Source organism: Anolis sagrei, chromosome 5 (assembly GCF_037176765.1).
Source record: "Anolis sagrei isolate rAnoSag1 chromosome 5, rAnoSag1.mat, whole genome shotgun sequence".
Taxonomy (NCBI): Eukaryota; Metazoa; Chordata; class Lepidosauria; order Squamata; family Dactyloidae; genus Anolis; species Anolis sagrei.
The window spans coordinates 7,473,640-7,497,640 of record NC_090025.1 but is presented as its reverse complement, the minus strand read 5'-3'; positions in this window follow the sequence as shown (position 1 = coordinate 7,497,640).

Below are 24,001 nucleotides of genomic sequence, written 5' to 3'. Positions count from 1 at the left end.
TCCTATTGATGCAGGCCAAAATCCCATTGGCTTTTTTTGCCGCCACATCACATTGTTGGCTCATGTTTAACTTCCTGTCCACGAGGACTCCAAGGTCTTTTTCACACGTACTGCTCTCGAGCCAGGCGTCCCCCATTCTGTATTTTTGCATTTCGTTTTTCCTGCCAAAGTGGAGTATCTTGCATTTGTCACTGTTGAACTTCATTTTGTTAGTTTTGGCCCATCTCTCTAATCTGTCAAGATCGTTTTGAATCCTGCTCCTGTCCATACAATGCAGTATGGAAGAAGTTATTGAAGAAAGTTGCCTGTTCTTCATGGGCAAGATTAGGAATTCACCCGTTGCCTAAAAGCTTGGATCATTTGCTTGACTTGACTGAAGACAAGAGAAGTTTCTGTTTGATTGTTCATTAATAAAAGACTTTGTTGTACTTCACAAGCAATCTAAAGACTAGGTTCTTGTGGGTTTTTTCAGGCTATAGAGCCATGTTCTAGAGGCGTTTCTCCTGACGTTTCGCCTGCATCTATGGCAAGCATCCTGAGGATGCTTGCCATAGATGCAGGCGAAACGTCAGGAGAAACGCCTCTAGAACATGGCTCTATAGCCCGAAAAAACCCACAAGAACCTAGTGATTCCAGCCATGAAAGCCTTCGACAATCTAAAGACTGTTTGTGGTGGAAACCACTGAGAACTTCTCCTTGGGCCCCCTGGCTTCCCACTGGGCAAAGCTTGCACGTCCTGTTCTAAAGACAATTATTTACAGTCCCAGCGCATGACAGAACACTGGGTGCCGTGCCTCAAGACCTATGGGACTTTGGCATTTCCAGAAATGCCCAATACCTAATCAGGAAACATACCAATCTGCCTTCCTGATGGGTTGGTTCACACTCCAACTCCCATCATCTTCAGCCAGCTTGGGGAAGCTGCTCTAATAGACTCTAAATCCTGATCCGATACTGGCAAAGAGGCAGGATATAAGTTAAATGAATAACTATATAGAAACACGAGTAGAGGAGATCCCGTGGAGGTCTGTGCGGCCAGAGGGGAAAGGGAAATAAATCTTTTTATCCGAAACCAAATTGCCGGTTTCCCATGCGAGAGCTCGGTTTAAGACTTCAGCTTCCCCAATTCCGCCTGTCAGGAGCAGCCCATTTGTCTTCTCCTTCTTCTTTTCCTTTTGCTGTGACTCAGACTAAGGGAATGGGTTCTCTTCCCTTCTTCTCTTGCCAGAGGCATCCCTCTCTAGATAAGGAAGGGAGTTATTTTTAAAAATGCTGAAATCTGCTCAGGCCAGAAGGGTTTTCTTAAACATTATAATAAAATAAAAGGCCAATTCAGAGGCTCCTTCTCTGAGACTTCCTGCTATTAAACATGAAAATGCAGCCGGGTAGAAGCAACCCCGCTTTAACAAGTGGAAAAGGGAAAGAAGGCTGAGCAAAAAAGGCGATCTGGCTTTGCTTTTAATTATTGTATTCCAATATTAATCTCAATGCAATATGGCAGGGTTTCTCAATCTTCCTAATGCCGCAACCCTTTAATGCAGCTCCTCATGTGGTGGTGACCCCCAAACACAACATTATTTTTGTTGCGACTTCATAATTGTAATTTTTGCTAATGTTATGAATCATAATGTAAATATCTGACATGTAGGATGTATTTTCATCCACTGGACCAAGTTTGGCACAAATACCCAGTACGCCCAAATTTGAATACTGATAGGGTTGCGGGCGGGGATTGATTTTTTGTCATTTGGGAGTTGTAGTTGCTGGGATTTATGGTTCATTTAAATTAAAAGAGCATTCTGAACTCCACCAGCGATGGATTTGAACCAAACTTGGCTCCCATGACCAATGGAAAACACTGGAAGGGTTTGATGGGTATTGACCTTGAGTTTGGGAGTTGTAGTTCACCTATATCCAGAGAGCACTGAGGACTCATGCAATGGTGGATCTGGACCAAACTTGGCACGAATACTCAATATGCCCAAATGTGAACACTGGTGGAGTCTAGGGAAAATAGGTCTTGACATTTGGGAGTTGTAGTTGCTGGGATTTATAGTTCATTACAACCAACGATATAATTGGCTAAAACTTCCCACACAGAATCCCCATGACCATCAAAAAGTACTGTGTTTTCTTGTGGTCTTTGGCGACCCCTCTGACATCCCCTCGCGACCCCCTTGGGGGTCCCGACCCCCAGGTTGAGAAACACTGGTTTAAAAGCTTCCAAAGAAGGAGCCTCCACCACACTCCGGGGCAGAGAGTTCCACTGCTGAACGGCTCTCACAGTCAGGAAGTTCTTCCTCATGTTCAGATGGAATCTCCTCTCTTGTAGTTTGAAGCCATTGATCCATTGCGTCCTAGTCTCCAGGGAAGCAGAAAACAAGCTTGCTCCCTCCTCCCTGTGGCTTCCTCTCACATATTTATACATGTCTATCTATCTATCTATCTATCTATCTAGCAAGATATACAATGTATTATATTATTAGCATAATACAATATCATTATTAAATATTACTATATTGTACTATACCATTATATTATATATTAGTAATATTACATGTAATATAAATATATAATTATAATATCATATTATTATTAGTATTATATTGCATTACATTAGGTATAGGTAAAGGTTTTCCCCTGACATTAAGTCCAGTCGGGTCTGACTCTGGGGCAGGGGCGGCTCAACCCATTATGCAAAGTAAGCATTTGCAGTATAGTTGATTTCTCTTGGGGGAAAATGGACCTTGACATATGCAAGCTGTAGTTACTGGGATGTATAGTTCACCTACAATCAAAGAGCATTCTGAACTCCACCAATGATGGAATTGAAACAAATATGGCACACAGAACTCCCACGACGAACAGAAAATATATATCAGTTGGTTGGGGGGGCGGGTGCGCCAAAATACTGTTTGCTTACTGTTGAAAATTACCTAGGGCCGCCTCCGGGGTGTGGTGCTCATCTCAATTTCTAAGCCGAAGAGCCGGCGTTGTCCGTAGACACCTCTTAGGTCATGTGGCTGGCATGACTGCATGGAGCGCCGTTACCTTCCCGCTGAAGTGGTACATATTGATCTACTCACATTTACATGTTTTTGAACTGCTAGGTTGGCAGAAGCTGGGGCTGACAGCGGAAGCTCACTCCTCTCCCCGGATTCAAACCTCTGACCTTTCGGTCAACAAGCTCAGCAGCTCAGCACTTTAACCCACTGTGCCACCGGGGGCTCCATTATAATATTATCAATTGTAGTAGTAATTTATAATATTATAAATTGTTATTGTACTATTGAGGCATATTTTTTAAAGCATCTCCCAATCCCTAGCATTAACTACTCCATATAATGAAATATCTTGGAGATGGATGCTTCCTATACATCTTATACAGAGAGTCTGGATGTTATTTTGCACACAATATTTTGAATTTTTTATTTTTTTATTTATTGTGTCAGAAGCAAATTGAGAATATAGTTAAAATGTATTTAAACAAACACAAACAAAGTTAAAAACTTGGCATTGTATTAAATGTCCTTTGACCAGAAACTGGCCACTTGGAGTGCCTTTGATGTCGCTGTGAGGTCTTCCATTGTGTATGTGGCAGGGCTCAGGTGACGTTTTAGTAGATGGTCTGTGGTTTGCTCTTCTCTGCACTCACATGTCGTGGACTCCACTTTGCAGCCCCATTTCTTAAGGTTGGCTCTGCATCTCGTGATCCCAGACCTTCCAAGTCGCCCAGTTTTCTGTGTGCCCAGGATAGAGTTTATCATCTGGTCTCAGCCACTGACTGAGGTTCTGGGTTTTAGCCTGCCACGTTTGGACTCTCGCTTGCTAAGGTGTTCCTGTGAGTATCTCTGTAGATCTCAGGAAGCTGTTCCTCTGTTTGGATATAACATACCAGCACCTTCAATCAAGAAACACTTACCTAAGATCTGCAGAGATACCCACAGGAACACCTCAACAAATGAGAATCCAAAAGTGGCTGGCTACAATCCGGAACCTCAATCAGTAGCTGAGACCGGATGAGAAACTCCCTCCTGGACATACAGAAGAGTGCAAGACCTGAAAGGCGCTGAACAGGCTGCTCTCTGGCACCACGAGATGCAGAGCTAACCTTAAGAAATGTGGCCACAAAGAGGAGTCCACAACATGCGAGTGTGGAGAAGAGCAAACCACAGACCACTGACTACAATGCAACCTGAGCCTTGCCACATGCACAATGGAGGACCTTCTCACAGCGACACCAGTGGCACTCCAAGTGGTCAGCTTCTGGTCAATGGACATTTAGCAGAATACTAACTTTGTGTGTTTTAAATTCCTTTTTAACTGTACCCTCAACTCGCTTCTGACACGATAAATAAGTTTCTTGATTTAAGGTGTTGGAGTACTGGCTGATATCTGAACAGGGGATGGGCCGTAGATGTCACTGCCTTGGTCCTTTCATTGCAGGATGGATGTCAAGTGGTGCCATACTGGCTAAGCAGTATAATTTCTCCAGTGGTGTTGGGCATAGACATCCTGTGATAATGCAGCATGTCTCATTAAGAGCCACATCCACTGTTTTAGCGTGGTGAGATGTGTTCCACACTGGGCATGCGTACTCAGCAGCAGAGTAGCAAAGCGCAAGGGCAGATGTCTTCACTGTGTCTGGTTGTGATCCCCAGGATGTGCCAGTCAGCTTTCGTATGATATTATTTCTAACATCCACTTTTTGCTTGATAGTCAAGCAGTGCTTCTTTTAAGTCAGAACACATTCCAGAGTGATTCCCAGGTATTTGGGTGCGCTGCAATGCTCCAGTGGGATTCCTTCCCAGGTAATCCTCAGGCCTCGAGATGCTTGTCTGTTCTTAAGATGAAAAGCACACACCTGTGTTTTAGATGGATTAGGAATCATCTGGTTTTCTCTGTAATAGGCAGCAAGAGCACCTAAAGCTTCGGGGAGCTTCTGTTCAACCATTTCAAAGCTCCCTGCTTGAGCGGTGATGGCACAATCATCAGCATAGATGAAACTCTCTGCCCCTTCTAGGTGTGGCTGCTCATGCATGCTGTTTTGCTTCTGCTTCTCCGGCCCTGAACTCAACAAAAAAGCTCCTGTTTTGTAGCAGGTTTCCCCTGAGGCTGAGAGAGTGTGACTTTCACCACTTGATCAAGAAAGTCACACTCTCTCAGCTTCAGAGAAAAGGAATGGCAAACCTCTTTGTGCCAGGAAAACTCTGCGATAAGGACTGCTCTAAACTGGAAACATGTTGATGGTACACAATGACATTAAACATTGGAAATTGAAGAAATACAGAACAAGAAGCACATTGCACATAGATGCTCTGACAATGCTTATACCGTCATGGTTGCACATATGGACAAACGCACAGAAAGGGAGACACTGGACTTTCAAACTATCAAAGTAGGATTTCCATTTTACCAGATAATTTCACAAACATCATATCTGGCAAAACCAAATGCCATGGTGCATTGTGATTCCAAACAGCCATAGATGGCACAAGAAAATTCACACTCTCTCAACCTCAGAAGAAAACAATGGAAGACTTCTTTGTACCAGGCATAACTTATGACAAGCTCGCAATGGACTGGAAATATTTGAAGGCACACAATGGATGAAATACAGAAATGTGAGAATTATAGGAAGGACCCCAATGTAACACACTGAACATAGATGACAGGGTTGCCATGGGTTGGAAATATCTGAAGGCACATGATGGAAGAAGCACAAAAATGGAAGAAATATAGGAAAGGTCCCAATGTAACACACTGCACATAGATGACAGGGCCGCCATGCATTGGGAATATCTGAAGCCACATAATGGAAGAAGCACAGAAATGGAAGAAATATAGAAAGAGTCTCAATGTAGCACACTGCGCATAGATGACAGGGTTGTCATGGATTGGAAATATTTAAAGGCACATGCTGGAAGAAATATAGAAATGGAAGAAATATAAAAAGGGCCCCAATGCAGCACACTATGCATAGATGACAGGGCTGCCATGCATTGGGAATATCTGAAGGCACATGTTGGAAGAAGTACAGAAACGGAAGAAATATAGAAAGAGTCTCAATGTAGCACACTGTGCATAGATGACAGGGTTGTCATGAGTTGAAAATATTTAAAGGCACATGATGGAAGAAATATAGAAATGGAAGAAATATAGGAAGAGTCTCAATGTAGCACACTGCACATTGATGTCGGGGCCGCCATGAGTTGGGAATATCTGATGGCACATGATGGAAGAAATATAGAAATGGAAGAAATATAGGAAGAGTCTCAATGTAGCACACTGCACATTGATGTCGGGGCCGCCATGAGTTGGGAATATCTGATGGCACATGATGGAAGAAATATAGAAATGGAAGAAATATAGGAAGAGTCTCAATGTAGCACACTGCACATTGATGGTGGGGCTGCCATGCATTGGGAATATCTGAAGGCACATGATGGAAGAAGTACAGAAATGGAAGAAATATAGAAAGAGTGTCAATGTAGCACACTGTGCATAGATGACAGGGTTGTCATGGATTGGGAATATTTAAAGGCGCATGATGGAAGAAATATAGAAATTGAAAAATATATAAAGAGGGCCCCAATGTAGCACACTACGCATAGATGACAGGGCTGCTGTGGGATGGAAATATTTGAAGGCACACGATGGAAGAAATACAGAAATGGAAGACATATAGAAAGGGCCCCAATGTAGCACACTGTGCATAGATTGTCATGGGTTGGAAATATTTATGGCACATGATGGAAGAAATACAGAAATGAAACAGGTATAGGAAGAGTCCCAGTGTAGCATACTGCGCACAGAAGCTGTGCCAATGCTTATATCTCCCTTACTGTAAATACAACCACGATATATATGCATGCACATATATACACTGGACTTTCCAACTATTGGAGGAATATTTTAACTTTACCTGAGAATTTCTCAGAACATCATTTCCAGCAACCCCACATGCCATGGCGCATTTTAATTTCAAGCAGCCTAGGAAGCGATGTGCCAGAAATGGCATGAGACAAGTCACACTCTCTTAGCCTCAGAGAAAGATCTCTTTGTGCCAGGAAAACCTTTTTTAGGGTCACCATGGATTGAAAATATTTGAAGGCACCCAACATATTGAAAATATTGGAAGGCACATGATGGAAGAAATATAGAAATGGAAGAAGAATTGGAAAAGTCCCAATGCAGCACACTGCACACAGAAACTGTGCCAATGCTTATATCTCCCTTATTGTACATAAATACAATCATACAAAAAAGAAACATGCCGGACTTTCCAACTATCAAAGGACTATTTTAACTTTACCCGAGAATTTCACAAACATCATTTCCAGCAACCTCATATGCCATGGCACATTTTAATTTCAAGCAACCTAGGAAGTGATATGCCAGAAATGTCACACTCTCTCAGCCTCAGAGAAAGATCTCTTTGTGCCAGGAAAACCTTATTTAGGGTCACCATGGATTGAACATATTTGAAGGCACCCAACAGAAGAAATACAGAAATGGAAGAAATGTAGGAAAGGTCTCACAGTAGCACATTACACATAGATGCTGTGACCTTACTTATATTTCCATTACTCGACATGCATGCAACCATACAAAAAAGAAGCACACTGGACTTTAACTTTACCTGAAAATTTCATAAACATCATTTCCAGTAACCCCAAATAGAATGGCATATTTTAATTTCAAGCAGCCAGGAGGAGATGTGCCAATACAGCATAAGGTAAGTCACACTCTCTCAACTTCAGATTAAACCTCTTTGTGCCAGGAAAACCTTACGATAGGGTTACCATGGATTGAAAATATTTGAAGGCACCCAACAGAAGAAATAAAGAAATGGAAGAAATGTACGAAAGGTCTTACAGTAGCACATTGCACATAGACACTGTGACATTACTTATATTTCCATTAGTGAACATGCATGCAACCAAACAAAAAAAGATGCACTGGACTTTCAAACTATCGAAGGAGGGTGTTAACTTTACCCGAGAATTTCACAAACATCATTTCCAGCAACTCCAAATGCATATTTTAATTTCAAGGAGCCAGGAGGAGATGTGCCAATATGGCATAAGGTAAGTCACACTCTCTCAACTTCAGATTAAACCTCTTTGTGCCAGGAAAACCTTGATAGGGTTACCATGGATTGAAAATATTTGAAGGCACCCAACAGAAGAAATACAGAAATGGAAGAAATGTAGGAAAGGTCTCAGAGTAGCACATTGCACATAGACACTGTGACATTACTTATATTTCCATTAGTGAACATGCATGGTACCATACAAAAAAAGATGCACACTGGACTTTCAAACTATCGAAGGAGGGTGTTAACTTTACCCGAGAATTTCACAAACATCATTTCCAGCAACTCCAAATGCATATTTTAATTTCAAGCAGCCAGGAGGAGATGTGCCAATACGGCATAAGGCAAGTCACACTCTCTCATCTTCAGAGGAAACCTCTTTGTGCCAGGAAAACCTTATGATAGGGTTACCATGGATTGAAAATATTTGAAGGCACCCAACAGAAGAAATAAAGAAATGGAAATGGAAGAAATGTAGGAAAGGTCTCACAGTAGCACATTGCACATACATGCTGTGACATTACTTATATTTCCATTAGTGAACATACATGCAGCCATACAAAAACAAATGCACACTGGACTTTCAAACTATCAAAGGAGGGTGCTAACTTTACCCGAGAATTTCACAAACATCATTTCCAGCAACCCCAAATGCATATTTTAATTTCAAGCAGCTAGGAGGAGATGTGCCAATATGGCATAAGGTAAGTCACACTCTCTCAACTTTAGATGAAACCTCTTTGTGCCAGGAAAACCTTACGATAGGGTTACCATGGATTGAAAATATTTGAAGGCACCCAACAGAAGAAATACAGAAATGGAAGAAATGTAGGAAAGGTCTCACAGTAGCACATTGCACATAGACACTGTGACATTACTTATATTTCCATTAGTGAACATGCATGGTACCATACAAAAAAAGATGCACACTGGACTTTCAAACTATCGAAGGAGGGTGTTAACTTTACCCGAGAATTTCACAAACATCATTTCCAGCAACTCCAAATGCATATTTTAATTTCAAGCAGTCAGGAGGAGATGTGCCAATGCGGCATAAGGTAAGTCACACTCTCTCAACTTCAGAGGAAACCTCTTTGTGCCAGGAAAACCTTATGATAGGGTTACCAGAGGTTGAACATATTTGAAGGCACCCAACAGAAGAAATAAAGAAATAGAAAAGGAAGAAATGTAGGAAAGGTCTCACAGTAGCACACTGCATGTTGCAGATGCAGTGACCTTACTTATATTTCCATTAGTGAACATGCATGCAACCAAACAAAAAAGATACACAATGGATTTTCAACTTTACCCAAGAATTTCACAAATATAATTTCCAGTAAACCCATATGGAATGGCATATTTTAATTTCAAGCAACCAGGAGGAGATGTGCCAACATGTCATAAGGCAAGCCACACTCTCTCAGCTTCAGAGGAAACCTCTGTGTGCCAGGAAAACCTTATGATAGGGTTTCCATAGATTGAAAATATTTGAAGGCACACAACAGAAGAAATATAGAAATACACGAAGTATAGCACACTGCACACACCATAACAATGCTTCTATTTCCATTACCAAACCCGCATGCAAGCACACAAAAAAGACACACTTTCCAACTACCAAAGAACAGGAGGATTTCACATTTACCTGAAAATTTCACAAACATCGTTTCCAGCAACCCTGAACGCTGCAGCACATTGCAATTTCAAGCAGCCAAGAGGTGAGCAAGAAATGGCACAAGACGGAGCCTACGTTGGAAAGTCATCTCCCGCATCAAAGGGATGGATGAACCCAAAACCCCAAATTTCCAAGCCTATCTGCAGAGGCATCCAGGAACCCAAACCGAACGCCCTCACATGCCTCCGAACTCCTTTTTATGGCTCCACAGGATTCACCACGAACATAAACAAGGCATCATAATCCGGGGGAATGTGGTTTTGAGACATCTTCCTACTTCGGGATGTTGCCTTTTATCTCCCGATCGCAGCCTTAACAGCTGCTGACAGGCCTGAAGTCGCGGGCGGCAAATCTAACACTTGCTTCGAAACCAGGCTGGGGCATGTCACTATATTTTTTTTATATAAGCATTTTGAAAAAAAAAAGAAGCATTATGAGCATCATAGACAATCTCCCCATTTCTCACACTTTGCATTGTTTCCGAGTCAGCATGAATACGGCGCACGCAATCGCTCAGGTTCAGAGACCAAATTGGTTGCATGATTACATGACGCATTAAGAGCATGTCGCTGCTGTTCCACACCAATGGGTTTTTTTTCATGTTTGGTTTTTAGGCATCTGAAAGATATAAAGCCAAAGGGCTGTGAACCATCACTGGAGGATATGAAATTAGTAGCTTTCGCTGCAGCTGCACACAGGCAAGGAACTCACAACTGGCAAATGTGGCACTTTGGCAAATGCAAATTACTAGTGCATGCTAGAGCAACCAAGACATTTTTAAAGCACTTGAGTCTAATGACAGGAAAAGAGATTTCACCTAAACATTAGGAAGAACATCCCATTGGTTAGAACTGTTCAACAATGGAATATGCTACTTGGGGAGCTGGTGGTATTAAAGCAGGGGCTAGATAACCATCTGTCAGGAATACTTGCATTGTGTCTTCCTGCCTGGAAGAATGGGGTTGGACTAGATGGCCTTTGGGTGCCCCTTCCAACTCCATGATTCCATGATTCTATGATTCCATGGCAACTCTATGATTCCTCTCCACAAAAGTCAACATTGACACTGAAATACACCACCTGAGCTCTGAGAGTGCAGCATTTTTCCGAATGAAGCACAGAGTGTTTGAGGACTGGGACATCCGTAGGGACCCCAACGTGCTTGTTTATAAACCTATTGTGCTCCCAACCCTGCTATACACCTGTGAGACGTGGACTGTCTACAGACATAACATGCAACTCCTGGAATGATTCCATCAGCATTGCCTCTGAAAAATCCTGCAAATCTCTTGTGAAGACAAGCAGACAAATGTCAGCATGCTGGAAGAAGCAAAGACCACCAGCATTGAAGCGATGGTCCTCCTCCATCAACTCCAATGGACCGGCCACGTTGTCCGGATGCCCGACCACCGTCTTCCAAAGCAGTTCCTCTACTCTGAACTCAAGGACGGAAAATGGACAGGAAAAGAGATTGAAAGATGGGCTCAAAGCCAACCTTAAACACTCTGGCATAGACACTGAGAACTGGGAAGCTCTGGCCCTTGACCGCTCCAGTTGGAGGTCAGCTGTGACCGGCAGTGCTGTAGAATTTGAAGAGGCACAAATGGAGGGTGAAAGAGAGAAACGTGTCAAGAGGAAGATGCTTCAAGCCAACCCTGACTGGACCACCTTCTACCTGGAAACTGATACCCTCACTGGGGGAGAACATGTAGATGAAGAATAGGGCTTCAAAGTCTCCTACGGACCCACCGCCAGTACACCAATCTTGGAAGACAGTCCTACTCGCACAATGAGGGAGTGCCTAAGTAAGTCAGTCCATGACAGTATGCTTTCTATGTTTACATCCAATGCAAAACAACTGGAGGGACCTTTTCATTTGCATTAGGAGTGGAAAAGTCTCAGATCCTGGTGCTAAATCTGGATGACACCATCCCCTACTGCTTCCTCATATTCCTAGTGCCTCTGTTTAGCAAATTCCCAGCTTCTGCATAGTTCTGCCTAAAACCTTAAGATTAGGGTTGCCAGTTTGGATCATCACAGGTCCCAAACCAAAGACCGATCATGAACCAACAATGTGATGCAGCGGCAAAAAAACCCCAATGGGATAGTGTCTATATCTATGGAAGTCATGCTACTCCTCTATTCCGCTTTGGTTAGACCACACCTGGAATATTGTGTCCAATTCTGGGCACTACAATTGAAGAGAGATATTGACAAGCTGGAATGTGTCCAGAGGAGGGCAACTAAAATGATCACGGGTCTGGGGAACAAGCCCTATGAGGAGCGGCTTAAAGAGCTGGGCATGTTTAGCTTGCAGAAGAGAAGGCTAAGAGGAGACATGATGAGGGCCATGGATTAAGATGTGAGGAGAAGTCATAGGGAAGAGGGAGCAAGCTTGTTTTCTGCTGCCCGGGAGACTAGGACGCAATGGGACAATGGCTTCAAGCTACAAGAAAGGAGATTCCACCTGAACATTAGGAAGAACTTCCTGACTATGAAAGCTGTTCAGCAGTGGAACTCTCTGCCCTGGAGTGTGGTCGAGGCTCCTTCTTTGGAGGCTTTTAAACAGAGGCTGGATGACCATCTGTCGGGGATGCTTTGAATGCAATATTCCTGCTTCTTGGCAGAATGGGGTTGGACTGGATGGCCCATGAGATCTCTTCCAACTCTAGGATTCTATGAAAGTTGAGATAAATCACCTGTTCTTATCTCAGCTGCTTTGACCTTGCAAGGAACTTCTTGAAGGCATGAAGTTGAAAAACACTGGACTCATACACACGTATACATATTCTGCCATGACTCAGTGCTATGCAACCCTGGAAGTTGCAGTTTTACAAGGTCTTTACCTTTCTCTGTCAAAGAATGTTGGGACCTCATCAAGCTACAACTCCCAGGCTTCCACAGCATTGAGCTATGGCAGTTCAAGCGGTGTCAAACTGGGTTCTTGTGGGTTTTTTCGGGCTATGGGGCCATGTTCTAGAGGCATTTCTCCTGACGTTTCGCCTGCATCTATGGCAAGCATCCTCAGAGGTAGCATCCTCACTACCTCTGAGGATGCTTGCCATAGATGCAGGCAAAACGTCAGGAGAAATGCCTCTAGAACATGGCCCCATAGCCCGAAAAAACCCACAAGAACCTAGTGATTCCAGCCATGAAAGCCTTTGACACTACATTGGTGTCAAACTACATTAATTCTACAATGTAGATGCACCCTTATACTTTTATGCAAAGGAACATTTTGGTTTGGTGATGCATCGTTTGCTATTTCATATCTTGCAACTTTTTTTTTTGCTTGTATCTAATTATAGTTCTGAGATCACCTGAAGAAATGGGTGCATTTACCCAAAAAGTCCCAAACAGACACTTCGTTTTAGATGTGTGACAGGCGAAGAGAACGAAGAATCTGGATGAACACTGCCTTGAAGCGTATTGTCTCCAAAACATTACACATCCTCTTTCGCACTTATATAAGTCGGTTTCATAATAGCCTATAGACCAGATCTCAAAAACTCCGGAGACACCAATGGCCCTCTCGCCAATGACATTGAGGGTTATAGCGAGCACCGTGAACATGTCCAAGAGCCCTGCCAATGTCCCCCACAAGCACCATACTGCCCACCACCCAAGTGGATCCTTTCATACAGGGACAATTCTGTGCTGGTATAGCTGTACCAGGAGCTTCTGCTTCATTTTCTTTCTATTGAGTGTTTGCATATATTCCAAGGTTCCATGCATTTGCAGCAAGGTGGCTTCCCTTGGTTTGCAATCATAGGGCTAGCCACCTGTCTATTATTATTATTATTATTATTATTATTATTATTATTATTTACTTCACTTGTATATCGCTCTTCTCAGCCAACAGGCGACTCAGAGCGGTTAACAACCAGTATCAACAACACAGTACAAAATCATTAATTATTTAAAACAGTAATATCCATTAATTAACATCAAAACATCAATACAACCATACAGCAAAACAACAATCCATCACGTCTCGTCAATAGAATCAGCATCCGATCTCGTTGTCCATTAATCCATATTCCAGTAATCAATCAATTGCACTGCTTAGTTAAAAGCCTGTTCGAAGAGCCAGGTCTTCACTCTCTTCCGGAATGCCAATAAGGAGGGGGGCGATCTAATGTCTGTAGGAAGGGCGTTCCACAGCCGGGGGGCCACTACTGAGAAGGCCCTGTCTCTCGTCCCCGCCAGGCGTGCTTGTGAGGCCGGCGGGACCGAGAGCAGGGCCTCCCCAGACGATCTTAACATCCTAACTGGTTCATAGGAGGAGATGCGTTCAGACAGATAGGTCGGGCCAGAACCGTTTAGGGCTTTAAAGGCTAAAGCCAGCACTTTGAATTGTGCCCGGTAGCAAATTGGCAGCCAGAGGAGCTGGCGCAACAGAGGAGTGGTATGCTCCCTGAGTGCTGCTCCTGTTAGCATCCTGGCTACCGATCGTTGGACCATTTGAAGCTTCCAAGCAGTCTTCAGAGGCAACCCCACGTAGTCTATACGGGATGTAACCAGCGTGTGGACTACCGTGGCCAAGTCAGTCTTCCCAAGGTACGGGCGCAGCTGGCGCAGAAGTTTTAGTTGTGCGAATGCTCCCCTGGTCACCGCTGAAACCTGGGGTTCCAGGCTCAGCGATGAGTCCAAGATCATACCTAGACTGCGAACCTGCGTCTTCAGGGGAAGTGTGAACCCGTCCAATACAGGCTGTAACCCTATACCCTTTTCGGCCTTACAACTGACCAGGAGTGTCTCTGTCTTGTCTGGATTCAATTTCAATTTGCTCGCCCTCATCCAGACCATTACAGTGGCCAAGCACCGGTTCAGGACCTGAACAGTCTCCTTAGAAGAAGGTGGAAAGGAGTGACAGAGTTGGACATCATCCGCGATTGAGTACCATCTATCATTGTTAAGTTTTGGGTTCTGCCCCTTTCCCCAGGGCAATGGGAAGAGAGGGAGCCATTTTTAGTTCAGTCTTATAGTGAAAAGCTAAGCTACAGGACATGGATTAGCTCCATCCGTAGAAAAGCTTCATTTCCTACAGCATCCGGGGCAGAAATTCCAGGGAAAAACAGTCCCAAAGCTCTGGCTGGGAGCTTACAGCCTCTCAGCTTTACAGCATCTGAGGGAAAGAGTCCTAAAGTTTCGGAAGAAAACAGTTTTGGAGACCCAAAGAACTCCAGCTGGAGAATCTACATAGCCTTGACTGGTAGGTCTACTTGGGACCCAAGACGCAGATTGGAACCGGTAGTAGAACCCACATCAGCAATTTCTTATTTAAACTATAAATATTGCAAAATTATGTTGCTTTTTTCTCGAAGTTGACACCCCACCTAAGTTTGCTCAGGTTTTTGGCAAATTTTGACACACCAAGCTCAAAAGGTTGCCCATCACTGCTCTAGCGTTCCATAAACTCTGTATTGCATTGATATTAATATTGAAATACAGTTATTAAAACCAAATTACGATAAGTAAAGACAAACTTAACTAGTTCAGATTGCTTGAGTTCTGATTAACAGAATTTTGTATATGCAAAATTACACATTTTTTTTTTAAAAATCCCCTTTATAAACCTTTTATTAATATTGGAATGTATGGGGTCACCATAAATCAACATACATATATATATACATACATAATATTACCACTAACTGAATTTTGCAATTTTTGAGAAACTATTTTTTTTACATTAACATGCATTTATTTTTATTTATTTATTATTTGATCTTATATGCCGCCACTCCCCTAGGGCTGGGAGCGGCTTACAAGAACAGGCTAAAATCAAACACAATTTAAAACAATTTAAAAACAATCAGAGATCAAAGGCCCATCGGAATAGATATGTCTTACATGCCCTGAGGAAAGCTGACAAATCCCACAAGGCATGGACTTCAGGTGGCAGAGTATTCCAGAGTGATGGTGCCACTGCTGTGAAGGCTCTGCGTCTGGTTGCTGTTAGACACAAGGTCTTGACACTGGGAATTTCCAATAGATCTTGGTCCTCAGAACGGAGGGATCTCTGGGGTTGGGAGGGGGTGAGGCGGTCCCTCGGGTACATCGGCCCCAGACCATGCAAAGCCTTAAAGGTGAGTACCATCCCTTTGAAAGTGATTCGGTGCTCAATGGGTAACCAGTGCAGCTGTAGTAAGATTGGGGTGATGTGGCATCTCATCGGAATTCCCGCAAGAAGCCGAGCAGCTGCATTTTGTACCAACTTGAGCTTCCGGATCACCGACAGAGGAAGGCCAATGTAGAGGGCGTTACAGTAGTCCAGTCTTGAGATTACTGTGGCCTGGATCACCATAGCTAGGTCATCCCTGGACGGGGGGGAGGGGGGCAGCCGTCTAGCCTGCCGCAGGTGAAAGAAGGTGGTTCTGCTCACAGCGAAGACCTGGGCCTCCATCGTCAGCAGAGGGTCCAAAAGGACTCCCAGACTCTTGACCAACGATGACGGGCGTAGTGCCTCGCCCTCCAGGGTAGGCAGCTGGATGTCCCCACTGCCCGGTTGAACCAGCCATAGGATCTCCGTCTTTGCTGGATTCACCCTCAACCTGCTGGCACGCAGCCATCCAGTCACGGCCTCGAGGCACTGATGGAAATAATCGGACACAGAGTCTGGTTGGCCTTCCATCTTCAGCACCAGCTGAGTGTCATCAGCGTACTGGTAACACTCCAGCCCAAAACCTCGAACCAGCTGAGCAAGTGGTCACATATAGATGTTAAACAAATCATGGTAATGTCATGATTTGCAATGCGTTAATTCCAAATTCTGGATGTCTTTCACCATACCTTTATGACAAGGACAAACGCAGCATTATCTCAATCCCATAATATCCATTTCGGAAGTCGGTTTTCACTACCACCGGATACAGGAATCATCTGAAACCATCATCTACAATTATCTCGGCTTCTCTGACTCTACCATCTCATTTCGCCGAAGCATATGACTCCAACCATTGCTTGACTATTCCCCGTTTCAGTAGAAAAAACTATATTTCCTCTATAAAATATGTATACGACTCCATCAAAGTTTCCATCCTGGCGGAACAATCCCACTTCCGTGCAAAGCAAGCCCAAAACAGCAAAGGCATGGTTTCACTTAAAAAGCCCGACTACGACAAATTGGTTTACATGGTATTTTGGCATCAAAGCCATTCTGGGCCAATATGGTTCCTGCTGCTCAATGCACTTTTATGTCTCAAAAGACATCTGCACTTGCAAAAACAAAGCCAAAAAGAAACTGCATAGAAGCTAAAGTAGGTCCTTCGCCTGTACATTAAGAATGCTGCTATTGAGAGAAGGAGCTCAACCAACCTCATTTGTTATGGGAAATATCTTGCAAGAGTGTCTCATCTTCAGCCAAAATGCCAAAATAACTATATATAAAAGGCCAAAAAATGCCCAAATATGGTATATGCTTTTATGGATTTAACCTGAAATGTTTTTAATATTAACGATGTTTAATACTGTTTTGATATTTGTACATTGGTATATATTAAGCTGTATGGTAATGCTTTTAATTGTGAGCCACTTTGAGTCTCCGTATCGAGAGAAAAAGAGGGATATAGAATCATAGAATCAAAGAGTTGGAAGAGACCTCATGGGCCATCCAGTCCAACCCCATTCTGCCAAGAAGCAGGAATATTGCATTCAAATCACCCCTGACAGATGGCCATCCAGCCTCTGTTTAAAAGCTTCCAAAGAAGGAGCCTCCACCACACTCCGGGGCAGAGAGTTCCACTGCTGAACGGCTCTCACAGTCAGGAAGTTCTTCCTCATGTTCAGATGGAATCTCCTTTCTTGTAGTTTGAAGCCATTGTTCCATTGCGTCCTAGTCTACAGGGAAGCAGTAAACAAGCTTGCTCCCTCCTCCCTGTGGCTTCCTCTCACATATTTATACATGGCTATCATATCTCTTCTCAGCCTTCTCTTCTTCAGGCTAAACATGCCCAGCTCCTTAAGCCGCTCCTCATAGGGCTTGTTCTCCAGACCCTTGATCATTTTAGTCACCCTCCTCAGCTTGTCAATATCTCCTTTCAATTGTGGTGCCCAGAATTGGACACAATATTCCAGGTGTACACATAAATAAATGTACATATAAATAAATGTAATAAGTAATAAAAAAATAAGTAATAGAATACCAAAAGGACTATATATAAAATGCCAAAATAGCCATATTTATAATACCAAAATGGCTATATATACAATGCCAAAATGGCCATATAAAATATATATATAAAAATGCCAAAATGAAAATTGTGCCATATATAAAATGCCAAAATGGCTATAAGTATATGTATGTGTGTGTGTGTGTGTATATATATACACCTAAATAAAAAATTTGTGCCATATATAAAATGCCAAAATGACTATATATAAAATGCCAAAATTGCCACATATAAAGGTTTCATCTTGACATTAAATCTAGTCATGCCTTACTCTGGAAGGTGGTGCTCATCTCCTTTTCTAAGCCAAAGAGCCGGCGTTGTCCGTAGACACCTCCAAGGTCATGTGGCCGGCATGACTGCATGGAGCGCTGTTACCGTCCTGCCGAAGTGCTCTATTGATCTATTCACATTTGCATGTTTTTGGTCCAGTGAATGAAAATACATCCTGCATATCAGATATTTACATATGATTCATAACAGTAGCAAAATGACAGTTATGAAGTAGCAAGAAAAATAATGTTGTGTTTGGGGGTCACCCCAACACGAGGAACTGCATTAAGGGGTTGCGACATTCAGAAGGTTGAGAAACATTGGTCCAAAGGATCCTTAAACTAGTTAATTTATGCACGACTTTTGTATTCCTGCATGATTATATTGTATAAAGGGAATACCTTACATATCCAGAAATGTGTTTGTTTACATTTTAAAACTAAGTGTCATTCATATTTCACATAATGCATGCTGTCTAAAGGTAATTCTATGCACAATTTTTAATCCTCTTGTGCATGAAGCAAACCTTTGTGTACATTGAGCCATCATAAAGCAAAGAAGGAACTATATCAGTCTATACCATTTTGGATTTTTTATTATTTCCGATTTCAGATATTCAACTCATATCGGTATTTTTGCTAAATGTGTCTTCCAGTGCATGCTTCAGTCCCAATCTGTACACAATGCAACAAAACTGGTATTTATACAAGCACAGTAATACAAAGCATAAACAAAGTGCATTTTCTATGACTGTTAGGCACAAAAATCTACAGGTTTTGGCAACTGGCAACCTACCTCCGAAACGATTTCAGGTCCACCTCCTTCTGCAGGTGTTAAAAGGACAAGAGACTTGCAAATAAACCTGTATCTGACCTGGACATCTGTGATCACAACAAAAATGCAGTATGGCAAAGGATTCACAGAACCCAATGTTGGAAGGGATCCTAAAGGCCATCCAGTCCAACCCTGTTCTGTTTTAAAATGGGGAACATCCCAGGATGCAGTCTGACCTCCCAATTGATATAATCCATAACCGAAACCGCTGCTAAATGAAATGCACAGAGCTTTCAACTGGAAGGTATGTGCTCTCTCTCTCTCTATGCCCAACCTTGGGTCTGGGTCTTGTCAAGAGTTGTGCAGAGAAATGTGGAAATGCAAAGCATTCGTCATGGTAATCCACATATATATCCACATCCCCAGGTAAAGTGCAAAAGCAGTTGCATTGATCCCTATCAAGATACCCATCCTCTCCAGCTACAAACAACTCCTTGGTACATACTTTCCAATGGTTCACAGATGAAAACATCTGGCTAAACAAAAGAAGACCTACAAGCTACTCTAAACACCTTCGCAGAAGCATACGAGCAGCTCGGCTTGTCATTAAACATCGAGAAAACCAAAGTGCTCTTCCAGTATTCACCAACCAATCCTTCTCCAATGCCAGAAATACAACTTAATGGTGTAACATTAGAAAATGTTGACCATTTCCACTCCCTTGGCAGCCACCTCTCTACCAAAGTCAACATTGACACTGAAATACAACACCGCTTGAGCTCTGCGAGTGCAGCATTTTTCTGAATGAAGCAGAGCGTGTTTGAGGACCGGGACATCCGTAGGGAGACCAAAGTGCTTGTTTATAAAGCTATTGTCCTCCCAACCCTGCTATATGACTGCAAGACGTAGACTGTCTACAGACGTCACATGCAACTCCTGGAACAATTCCATCAGCGCTGCCTCCGAAAAATCCTGCAAATCTCTTGGGAAGACAAGCAGACAAATGTCAGAGTACTGGAAGAAGCAAAGACCATCAGCATTGAAGCGATGGTCCTCCGCCATCAACTCCGCTGGACCGGCCACATTGTCCAGATGCCCGACTACCATCTCCCAAAACAATTGCTCTACTCCGAACCCAAGAATGGAAAACGAGATGTTGGAGGACAGGAAAAGAGATTGAAAGATGGGCTCAAAGCCAACCTCAGAGATCATGAGTTCAAAGCCAGCCCGGGTCGGAGTGAGTGTCCGACCAATTGTGTAGCTTGTTGTCGACCTTTGCAACCCGAAAGAAGTTACATCTGTCAAGTAGGAAAATTAGGTACCACTTTGTGGGGAGGCTAATTTAACTAATTTATGAGGCCATAAAAAAGACTCCAGCAAAGAGCACTCCAGCAAAGCATGCGGGGAACGCGGAAGTACTTCATCAGTGTCACAGATGGACAATGAAAGCGACAGCTCCCCTGGCGGCCAGAAAAAGTTAAATAAGACTCTGTGTATGTTTATATACGTTGTGTGTCTAATTGGCATTGAATGTTTGCCATATATGTGTATATTGTAATCTGCCCTGAGTCCCCTGCAGGGTGAGAAGGGCGGAATATAAATGCTGTAAATAAATAAAATAAATAAATAAACCTTAAAAACTCTGGCATAGACACTGAGAACTGGGAAGCCCTGGCCCTTGAGCGCTCCAGCTGGAGGTCAGCTGTGACCAGCAGTACTGCAGAATTTGAAGAGGCATGAATGGAAGGTGAAAGAGAGAAATGTGCCAAGAGGAAGGGTCGTCAAGCCAACCCCGACCGGGACCACCTCCCACCTGGAAACCAATGCCCTCACTGTGGGAGAAGATGCAGGTCAAGAATAGGGCTCCACAGTCAAGAGAAGATGCAGGTCAAGATGCAGAAGATGCAGGTCAAGAATAGGGCTCCACAGTCAAGAGAAGATGCAGGTCAAGATGCAGAAGATGCAGGTCAAGAATAGGGCTCCACAGTCACCTACGGACCCACCGCCAGAACACCAACCTTGGAGGACCATCATCCTTGGACTACGAGGGATCGTCTAAGTAAGTAAGTAAGTCAAGATGGCAAAAATGGTGTCAAAATGCATTAATTTAGCAGTGTTGCTGCACTTCATGGGGCAACCTGCATGCAAACAGATGTTTGCCATAATTGGTCCTATGACTTGCACCATAAGATAAAGCCTATACATAAAACACGGAGCACGTGTGGGACATCTGTCCCGCTTCCAAGACAGTTACTCAAAACTTGTATGGCAACATATTTGGACAGCTTTGCAGGGTTTCAGGTGAAGGAATATGAACCGCTTCATGTAAAAGTGAGCTGGCAACACTAATAAGCCCACGAGGGATTAAGCAGCCAGAAATAGCAACCGGCTCCTTGTGTAAATTAAAACTCGAGATAATTCCTATGTTTCGTCTACCTAAGAAGCAAGGTGCGTGCCTGTCCTCCCCCGTTGGGAACATCCACAGCACAAAGAAACCCTCTGCAGAAAGGTGGGAAGCAACCAAGGGGTGAAGAGGGGGTGACTCCTTTATTATTGTGATTACAATTGTCCTGATTTGGCACAGGTAATCTGGATTAATCCCCACTGGAATGGCTTTGACCATGAAAGCCCTGAGGCGAGACAACTCAAACTGGAAGACGAGATGGTGCCATAAGATGTGATTCCCAGGCTGGAAGGCATTTGGTGAATTACTGGGGTAAAACAGAGGACAATTTCAAATAGCATTCTGGCAAATGAAGCAACTGCACCCAAGCTGAAAGTCTCCAACTTTCCCAACTGGAGAGAAAAGAGCCAGATGAAATGGTCTCCATCTCAACTGCCACTGCCCCAGCCTCAGCAAGAGAGAAAACCCAGATGGAAGGTTTTCCATCCATCGCAATTGCTACTGCCCTGGCCTCAGAGGGAGTAAAGAGCCAGATGGAAGGCTCTCCATCCATCCCAACTGCCACTGCCCCTGCCTCATAGGGAGAGAAGAAGAGCCAGATGGAAGGCTCGCCATCTCTATTGCCACTGCCCTGGCCTCAAAGGATGAGAAGATCAAATGGAAGACTCTCCATCCATCCCAATTGCCACTGCCCCTGCCTCATAGGGAGAGAAGAAGTGCCAGATGGAAGGCTCGCCATCTCAATTGCCACTGCCCTGGCCTCAAAAGATGAGAAGATCAAAGGGAAGGCTCTCCATTTATCCGAACTGCCACTGACCAGGCCTCAGCAGGAGAGAAAAAGAGCCAGATGGAAGGCTCTCCATCAATCCCAGTTGCCACTGCCCCTGCCTCAGAGGGAAAGAAGAAGAGCCAGATTAAAGGCTCTCCATCCATCCCAACTGCCACTGCCCCTGCCTCAGAGGGAGAGAAGAAGAGCCAGATGGAAGGCTCACCATCTCAATTGCCACTGCCCTGGCCTCAAAAGATGAGAAGATCTAATGGAAGGCTCTTCATCCATCCCAACTGCCACTGGCTTGGCCTCAGAGGGAGAAAAGAAGAGTCAGATTAAATGCTCTCCATCCATCCCAACTGCCACTGCCCTGGTCTCAGAGGGAGAGAAGAAGGCCCAGATAAAAGGCTTTCCATCCATCCCAACTGCCACTGCCCTGGTCTCTGAGGATGAGAAGGGGAACCAGATGAAAGGCTCCCAGAGGGGGAGAGGAAGAGCCAGGTGAAAGAAGCATATACATCCCCATCATGACTAGGCCCTGAAGAAGATGAAAAGCCCTCTCTTCCTCCCAACTGCCACTGCCATGGCCTCAGAGGAAGAGGAGAGAAGAGGAGGAAAGCAGACTCACTTCCATTAGGTCTATACCCAGAGGCATGTAAAAAGCTCTCCCTCCATCCCAACTGCCACTGCTCTGGCCTCAGAGGGAGAAAGGAAGAGCCAGATTAAAGGCTCTCCATCCATCCCAACTGCCACTGCCCTCATCTCAGAGAGAAGGAAGAAGAATTCCAAAATCCCAAATACTCCGAAATCCATTGAACCATCAGAAAGCTGAGAGCATGGCATCTTTGCTTTCTGATGGTTCAATGCACATCAACCTAGTTTAATGCACAAAGTTATTATAAATATTGTGTATAAAATGGCCTACTGCAACGTTCTTCTATTTCAGTGCTTACTTTTATCTTACAACTCATCATCCGATGATGAGCTGCCCTCCACCCCATCGTCATCACTTACAGCTGGTTTAGCTTCCACACCTGAACGTGACGCCCATCCCTCCAACTCTTCCACCTCTTGTCAAGACTTAGCTCTCCCCATGATTCCACAGTATCTCCCGATTGCCAATCCCCACCACCAGAAAACCCCACAAATGTGTCACTAGATGTTGGTTGAGTACATACATCTCGAACTTCTTGTACCTTAGTCCAATCCAGTGATTCAACTTCATCCCCATCACTCCCAGACCCATCACTCCCAGGGAAACCCATGAAATCCTCTTCCTCTGTGGGAGCAGTAAGTATGTCCCAGATCTTCTTCCTTTGATACGCCTCATCGGACCCTGACTCCCGAGTAGACCTCTTAGTTCCCCTGTTTACACCCATTGCATTTCCTTCCTCCTCCTCACTCATCTCACTTTCAGAAAACCCTTTGAAGGAATCTTCATCAGTGGGTGACATGAGTATTTCCCAAATCCTCTTACTTCGTTGTTCCTCGTGTAACTCCTGAGCATACCTTTTCCCTCTTCTGCCACTCATACTACCATTAGTAGCATTTCCAACAGACTCTACTACAACAACATTCAAAAGATGAATTTATGGAAGAGGTTAATGCTGTGGTTCGTGGACCACCAGTGGTCTGCAAGAACAAAAATATGGTCTGTGGCCTCACCATTCCTGCACCGTTGCCTCGAAACCATGCAGCAAAGAGAGCAACTGGTCTTGCAAAATCCTCTTATAGTGCCAAGGCAATAGGGATGTTGGTAGGGGAGAGGCTTTCTACCCACAAAAGATTACTACTACCACATCAGCTCTTGTTGTTGTTCATTCGTTCAGTCGTCTCC